The sequence below is a fragment of the Ascaphus truei genome, chromosome 2 (assembly GCF_040206685.1).
Source record: "Ascaphus truei isolate aAscTru1 chromosome 2, aAscTru1.hap1, whole genome shotgun sequence".
NCBI lineage: Eukaryota > Metazoa > Chordata > Amphibia > Anura > Ascaphidae > Ascaphus > Ascaphus truei.
This window is the reverse complement of record NC_134484.1, coordinates 422,975,308-422,983,290: the sequence shown is the minus strand read 5'-3', so window position 1 is coordinate 422,983,290 and position 7,983 is coordinate 422,975,308. Positions and strand designations below refer to the sequence as shown.

The 7,983-nt window shown below is 44.8% G+C and overlaps 1 protein-coding gene across 1 annotated transcript in view; it reads left to right on the top strand.

The window, feature by feature from the left end:
* Positions 1 to 4,772: 4,772 nt before the first annotated feature.
* Positions 4,773 to 7,983, top strand: part of ODAD2 (outer dynein arm docking complex subunit 2) — a 273,021-nt gene continuing 269,810 nt past the window's right edge. Inside the window, exon 1 of the mRNA XM_075587666.1 lies at positions 4,773 to 4,854. The gene's annotated coding sequence lies outside the window, so the exon portion shown is untranslated. The remainder of the gene's footprint in view (positions 4,855 to 7,983) is intronic.

Here is a 7,983-nt window from a genome sequence, read left to right as displayed (position 1 = left end):
GACTGACCGGTCAGTGGGGAATTCTATTTAAGGTAGCTAATTACTGTGACCAAATAACTGCTGACAAAGGATTTAACCCCTAATGCAGTACCACTCAGTTAACCACTCGATCAGCCACAATGCCCGGATGAAGCAATGGTGCGAAACGTACGTCGGGGTTGTGTTTTTTTGCACTCCCCTTGGACTCCCCACACTTCAGTGTGAACCCCTGCTGGACACCCCAATCTGCAACCTATACCATTCCAGGATTCCTCCTAAGGACTTTCATTGCTTTGCAAACACATGATCACTTGCAAGTATACTCTGCATTTGCTTTTTGCTTGTGGTTTTCAGGCTATGTATTGCCTCATTGTGGCTGATCGAGTGGTTAACTGAGTGGTTTTTCTTGCTCTGCACATCATATATGGCTTATGTGTGTTCCATATACCATATTATATTATAGTAATCTTATTCTATGTTAAGGTCAGACTTCATGGTGTAGGGATACCTTGGGGACTGTTTTATCTTATTTTGTGTAATTCATGTTTTTCTAATAAATCAATTTATATATCACCTTTGCTTGAGTGCTCTTATTGGGACCCTTTTTCTTTGCTGGTATTTATATATATATACATATATATACAGAACTTGAAAAAGGATGTGCAAATTACAGGTTGCAATTGGATATTTCATATGGATAAAGAAGTCTAAGTATGCTGCCACCATGTATTAGGTTTACACATGAACCCACAAATGTATACAGAAAATAGGACAAGGGGCGCAGTTCTAGACTATTAATATTATAAATAATCACATAGGATGAGTACAGTTGGATTAGAAATAAGTAGTCCTGATGGAGGTTCTGAAACAATAGAGAAAAGCCAATATAGTGAAGTACTGTAACTATATTGAATCACGCAATGGTAAAAAGCTACTTACAATGTAGCAGATTTTATAAGCATATTGGATAACAATCCCAGCAGCAGTGAAGACCATGAGTGCCGGCGTCAATGCCTCTGTGCTGGAGCGGTATGGATCAGCTGTTTGCGTCTTCCGATTTGAATATCACGCTGTTTCCTCTCCCTCTTCCTCGCATTAGCTGTTGATGGTATCACTGGGATGCAGGAGATTTTGGCGAAGTGCTGTATATTCCTACAGCTGAAAGTTCACTTTTGCAAAACTCTGTATGGACATAGGCACTATCAGTGATAGTGTGGACTTAGCGACAATAGGTATTAGGTAGGCAAGTGCACTCTATGCATTTAGTCTCAGATGATACTTCCTCCGGCATGGGTTGCCGCTTTAACACCACAGTTCCTCAGATGACATAATCAAATACACACACACACACACACACACACACATATAGTTGAAAAAGATTTCACAGGCACTCCAATACAGTATCATGAATGGGCTGGTGCATATCCCATAAAGATAACAAAAACATACATTACCAGAAACTGGCAAAAAGGAGACAGCAGGTAAATTCAGTAGGGGGATCTTCCTCAGAGGGGTGCACACTGATGATACCCATCAAGGTTGAAACATGTCTGTGAGTGGTTTAAACTTGCTTTGCTAGTCCCATGCTGTGTTTAAAAGCTGTGTCAACGGCGATACATCAGCTTAAATGGGCTCCATGTGAATGGATATTCCAGGCAAAAGGTATTCCAGGCATTGTGTGCTCATTTGCATGTCATCTCCCTGAATCCCTTGCTGCAGTGGGAGCACTGTATGCGAGGTGCTAATGGTTGAAAGGCAGGGTTGCAGACATGTCTAAGACATGTGAATGTGATCACAAGTGATATTTTTTATTGGATATATATGGGTGTTATGGTGCTAACTTGTTAGGCTTACAAGAGGCCTAAACCTCCACCCTTGGGGAGCCTGGGGTGGCTGGTGCAGTGACTCCACCCATGAGGGATAGCCCCTCTGTGTTGGAGGGATAGCCCCTCACGGGAACCGGTATACCTATATTGTATACCTCCAATAACCACAATCCACTCAAAGTATATGCAACCTATTGTAACAGGTGTGCTCGCCACAAACTCCGACCGGACCGCAGGGCTAAGTTGGGGATAGATAAACACCGACCTGAAGCCGCAAAGCCGGGTCCGGATTGCGGATTCCGTCATCGTGGGTAGCCGGGTCGGGGTTAGAGATAGCAGAGTAAACTAAGTCCAGACTAGGGTCAAGGCAGGCGGCACAGAAGCAATGGTCGGGTCGGGGTTAGAGATAGCAGAGTAAACTAAGTCCAGACTAGGGTCAAGGCAGGCGGCACAGAAGCAAAGGGTCACAGGCTGGGGTCGGCATCAGGGAAGGCTTTAGCGTAGGGGCTACAGCCCAGTGAAGCCTCTGGCAGGAAGAGGCATCAGGAAACCGGGAGCTTCAGCACATAAATGGCCTCTGGAAGGGGGAGGCTACTGGAAGCAATGAAAGTTTCTGGAAGCAGGGAATACTGCAGACAGGCCACTGGAACAGTGAAGCTTTAGCGCTGGGGATCCAGTGCTTCAGCACAGGAATGGATTTCTGAAGCAGGGTAGGTACTGGAAGAAATGAAGACCTCTGGAAGCAGGGTATATTGCAGACAGGCCACTGGAACAATGAAGCTATAGTGTTGGGTGTCCAGAGCTCCAGCACAGAGACAGGCCAAACAGAAGTGCTTGTGACAAGCACAGGTTACACCCTAGAACGTCCTCAAAGGATAAAATAAATTTGCTCAGCCCTTTCCTGTGGGAGGGCTAACCTTAAATAGCCTGAACAGCCAATAGGGGTAGAGATGCACAGAAAGCAGCATCAAGACAAACTGGAGTCTGAGATCAGAAACAGGTGATTCTAATTGCTGTTCATTGAGAGATTTGCCTGAAACCTCTATAGCCATGTAAGGGCGAGTTACAGCCAAACCCAGGACCGGAACCCTTACACCTATTTACTATGGTCCCATAGTCTCAGCAATACAGTATACACACACAATCACAATAACCTTCCCCCAAAGTACTGAGGGTGCCCTGGGCACCGGAAACCCAATGTCCATCAGAACAGTCCCTCCAAAAAATATATGTGAGGGCAGCGCTACCCTCCCCGTGTGGTGTTGGTGCACGTGGGTACCTTCCTGGGTACTCGGGTACACCAGGATATATTCAAACAGGCAACATCCATTATCAAACGATGCAGAGCCTCCGACACAATCCCCCGGCTTGCCTTACATCTGGTAGCACCGCACGGCCGTTCCACCAGGCCTGGGGGAATCCTCCACCGCGGTTCTGTCTGCTCCACTGAATTGTCCGCATGCTAATGGGCAAGTCCCTTACTATAGGCCAGCCCTACAACACTCCACTACGATGTAGGGGAACTAGCTGGGGCCTATGGGGGAACGGGTCTGGCCTAGTCCAGGGGGCTTGACTAGCTACCTGGACACTACCTCTCCCTTTGCTGGCTCCATCAGGACTGAGCTTGCCGTCTCCAGTCCGCGGAGAAGGCAAGGGAGGGTACCCTGCTACATATACATGGTCCGCAATCACTGCTTTGTTTCATATCAAACAGTAAGGGAAGATTCTTTAACTCAATTAAGGGAAGCATCTTCTATAAGCTAGAAAAATATAATGCATTTCACAGCTGTTGTGCTTTAATGAAATTGAGAAGCCAGATGCAGTGAGCGAGAGCTTAGACAAAAGATTCACAAAACAATCAACTAAACAAGTATCCATATAAATGCATATAAATAACTACACAGGAAAGTAGTCTGCAACGTGTAAAATGTCTGGCTATCTTCCTAACTCCCAGACTTGCTAAACTTGTGGTGAGCTTCTGAAAAAGTGTGGGGCAGATAAACATAACACATCAAGGAGGGCCATGAATCAAGCTGCAATGAGAAATAGCAGCAGTCACATTTGAATGACATTTTTAAACAAGACTACAAGCAGTTTCACTTAAGAAAATGTTGCTCCTTGTATAAAAATAAATACATCTTTAGTTATGTACCAGTGGTTTCTCTTTTATAAATAAAGGAACATTTTCATTACTAAATGGCCGTGTTTTTGTCCCAGTTGAAAGCTTTTATTTTATCCTACTATAGTCAGTACACAAAATATATGGCTAGATGTGAAATGAAAATGTCCACATCATCTATCTCACCTTTCCACACCATGAACACATTGTCCATGTAGTGACGCCATACTGTACGTGAATACACTCAGTGAATCCAGATGGATATACATGTGTTTCAAAATCTTCCATAAATAGAATTGTGTGTGATGGCACTAAATAGCAGTCCTATTGCAGTCCTCTTAAATTGTAAGTCAGAATGTTCAAATTTAAAATGATTTTTGTGTTAAATAAAATCCAGTAACAGAACTAAAAAAATCAGCCGAGGAAGTCTGCTATTATAGGATTTTAACTAATTATGTATTACTTCAACCCCGTCTGTATGTGGATAGATGTACAGTATATAAAGAAGGAACATAGAGGGAGAAAAAACATCATCATAATCCTTCCAATCTAGATGATTAGACTTCTCCAAAAATCTATTTGTGTAATTATTTCATTAATGAATTAATCCATGTCCTTGAACCATAGGTTGGAAAGAAACATCATTAGCAAGAGGTTGACAAACTGAATAAATATTTGTGATTATTGGATGGACTAATGGAAAAATGTATGAAGTTTATGGATTTTTTATAAATATAAAAATCTGGTTACTTAGAATGTAATGTGAACTTATAATGAAAGCTATCAAAATCTTTCAACCTATTGTAACCCTGTTTCCCCCCTCCTCTAGGAAATTACACTGGTTACTGCTTCTGTGTGGTGCTGAAGCCTACCTGTGTTGTCGGGAGAAGCTGAGCTGCGCGATGTTATAGGCAATGGGACAAGCTTTAGGTTAGTTCTTGGTTACTCACTCATGGTACAGCGCCTCCAGCCATGATAGGATCCCTGGGTAAGGATATCAACTCCCATCATTGCAGTCATTCTACCTCCTGCCCAGTAACTGACACCCAGGCAGAGGCAAGGTTAACAAGCAGCTTTATTTTCTTTCCTTATCATCATACTCCTTCGTACAGCATACTCCTCAGCAGTCCAGGACTTCTGGATGGTGCTTGCCCAGTCTCATGGGGCATTCTGTCTGTATAGGTTCTAAACCAGCTGGCCTAGAGTGGCATGATTGCCCCGCAATGGGGAAGACTCACAGCCATCCTTTCTCCTCAGAGAATGGAGACAGACACACACTCACTCTCTCCCTCTGGGAAGAGAGAACTCCTTCACCCGCCTTACTCCAGGAGGAGCAGGGGGAAAAACTCACCTCCTCACACCATGAGGTGCAGCGGCAGACCCTCTCCCTCCTTACTCTCTGAAGAGCAGGGGGAAAAGACTCTCCCATTAACTTTGGCTACTCCCCTAGAAACTTCTAGAAGGGGCGGGCTCATGGATTTAACCCACCTCTAAGGGACTGTAAACAGGCCACGAGACACCACCTACCTTCCTTCACTTTCTAGAGAAGCAGAAGGGGGGTCAATGGCCCATAGATTAACCTGCTAATGCCTGGATCTTAACAGGGCTTACATAGCAGATACACTATGTGGAGAGAAACAGGTACAGATAGACATATCCTGTTACACTATTTTTTAAGATCATGTCCAAAATGAAGTAATCGTTCCCTTAATATTTACAGTATATGTTGGGTCGCATGTTAGTTGTTTATAACAATTAGCATCTGATCTTTTCCCAAAGCCTTCTCCCCGAATCATGAATATTATACAAATACGTTTAACATAGGAATGTTGCTGATCCAGGGAGAAATCTGATTGCTATTACTGAAGTCAGGATGAAATGTATTTTCTACTTATGAGACATTTATATTGATCCTCCGGATCAATATAAATATAGGATGTGTATCTCAGCCAATTAAATGTAATGTAACACATGTTCCCCCCCCCCCACCCCCTTCTGGGAGATTTTGCTGCTACATGGAGTGTGGTGGTGCATACCTGCTGGCTCACAGTAGATCTGAGTCTCCCGCATGGTGGAAGGGGATGTCAGAACAGGCTTCGGGGGTAATAACTGATTCGTACTGACGGTGACAGCGTCTCCATCTCTTGCAGGCCCCAGGGATGTGGGGAGCAATCCCTGCAGGAGAACTTCTTTACCCTTCCCCTGATAGATTGCAGTCTCAGGCCGGAAGGTATAGTAAAACAGGAACACACATTATTGCACACTGCAGATCTTTACAGCATTCCCAGCAGCTGGCAGTTCTTAGGGCCTTCACCCTCAGGATGTACCCTGGACCTTCACTCCAAGCCAAAGGTACTTGAAGCAGTCCTACACTGGCGACACACTTTATTCGAGCTCGGCTAGTCCCACGAATTCGGGTATACCCGGGTGTATTGAGGTTTGTGACTGTTTTCTGCCCGAGTGCATTGAGTTATTTTCCGGCAGGGATTGAAGCATTTTATTCCCGTTGGCTGCAATACTGCACAGTACATATATATATACTGCATTACAATTCATGAATTTATGCCATCTGGTAGACACGCGAAGCATTGCAGCCTATTAAATCCTAATCATTATAATTTAACAGATCAGCCGCCCATCAGCCAGGCATGAACCCAGGCTGGGAAGGCAAATGCAACGGGGCTTGTCAGAGGTGAGGAGCGGCGCATTCCAGGTATCTGCCAGGTACATACCGGGTATTTGCTCGAATAAAGTGTGTCGGTGCAGTATCTCTTCCCTTACTCCCTGGTGAAGTAAGAGGAACAGTCTCCCACTCCACTCCCCTAAGAGAGGGAGTACAAACTAGCAGAGCCCTGCACAGTTATTAGGGTAGACCAGCCTCTCTCAAGGGTAGAGGCACAACACTGAATTTGGTAGTGCACAAGGCCTAGTTGCACCACCTCCCCTATGACTCACTGAAGCTGCTGGAGGTGGGGAGAATACAGGATTAGTGCTAGCAGGCCTGCATTTACCAGGGCTTACTGCCAGGAGAAGGGCAGACTGGTAGCCAAAAACCAGCCCTGGCTACAATAACATAGGTTGGACTCAGACATTTGTCTTATTTCGAACCTCATCTACTATATAACTATGTAACTAAAGCTACCCTCCACCTTACAGTACAGTATAGCACTTGACAATACAATCAAAGGCACTTCAGATCCTCAGTCAGTGCAGGATTGAGGAGTTTACAAGCACATCAAGACCTCTTGAGGTGGTTGAATTATATTTATTTGCAAATAATGATTTATACACATACAATAAGAGTGGGGGTCACTCATTGTTCCCATTGCACCTCTTCTTTAGGCAATTTCTTTCCAATCATTTAATTATAGTGTAGTGCTCTTTAAACCATATACTTTCTATTTATCGGATGTACTTTTTTGTCTGAAGTAGAATATTATTAGTTGCCAAACTGCTCTTATTAGCTGAAAATTCTGAGCTACAACCATAGGGTGCAGGAGACAGACAATGGAATTTCCCCTCGCTCTCATACTGTCAGGACCGCACCTCCAGTCCCCGCACCGTCCTACTCTCGAGTTCCGTACCATTGCCACGAGACTGGGTGGAACGACGAGGCATTGTCAGCGACATTCTGGCAAGTGCTGTCTGAGGACCTCAAGGATGAACTGGCCTCACTGGAATATCCGTCGGGACTAGAATAGTTGGTGGTCCTTTGTATCCGGAGGGAACAGCGTCTCCAAGAGAGAAGAATGGAGAGAGGTAAGCGCTTTCAAAGTTCACCTACATTTCTTCCCTCACCAATCCCTAGCGGAAACCTCCCGGCCATAGCAGTTGATGAACCCATGCAACTCGGACTTACCCGTCTGTCCACGGAAGAGAGACAGTGAAGACGACGTTCGGGCCTCTGTATGTATTTCGGCAACAATGGGCACCTAGTCGCCACTTGCCCTATAAAGCCGGGAAAAGCCAACGCCCAGTGAATGTCGGGGGAACTACACTGGATACCACATCACATCTTCCTCCCAAATCTCCTACTAGGATCTACATTTCCGTCATCTT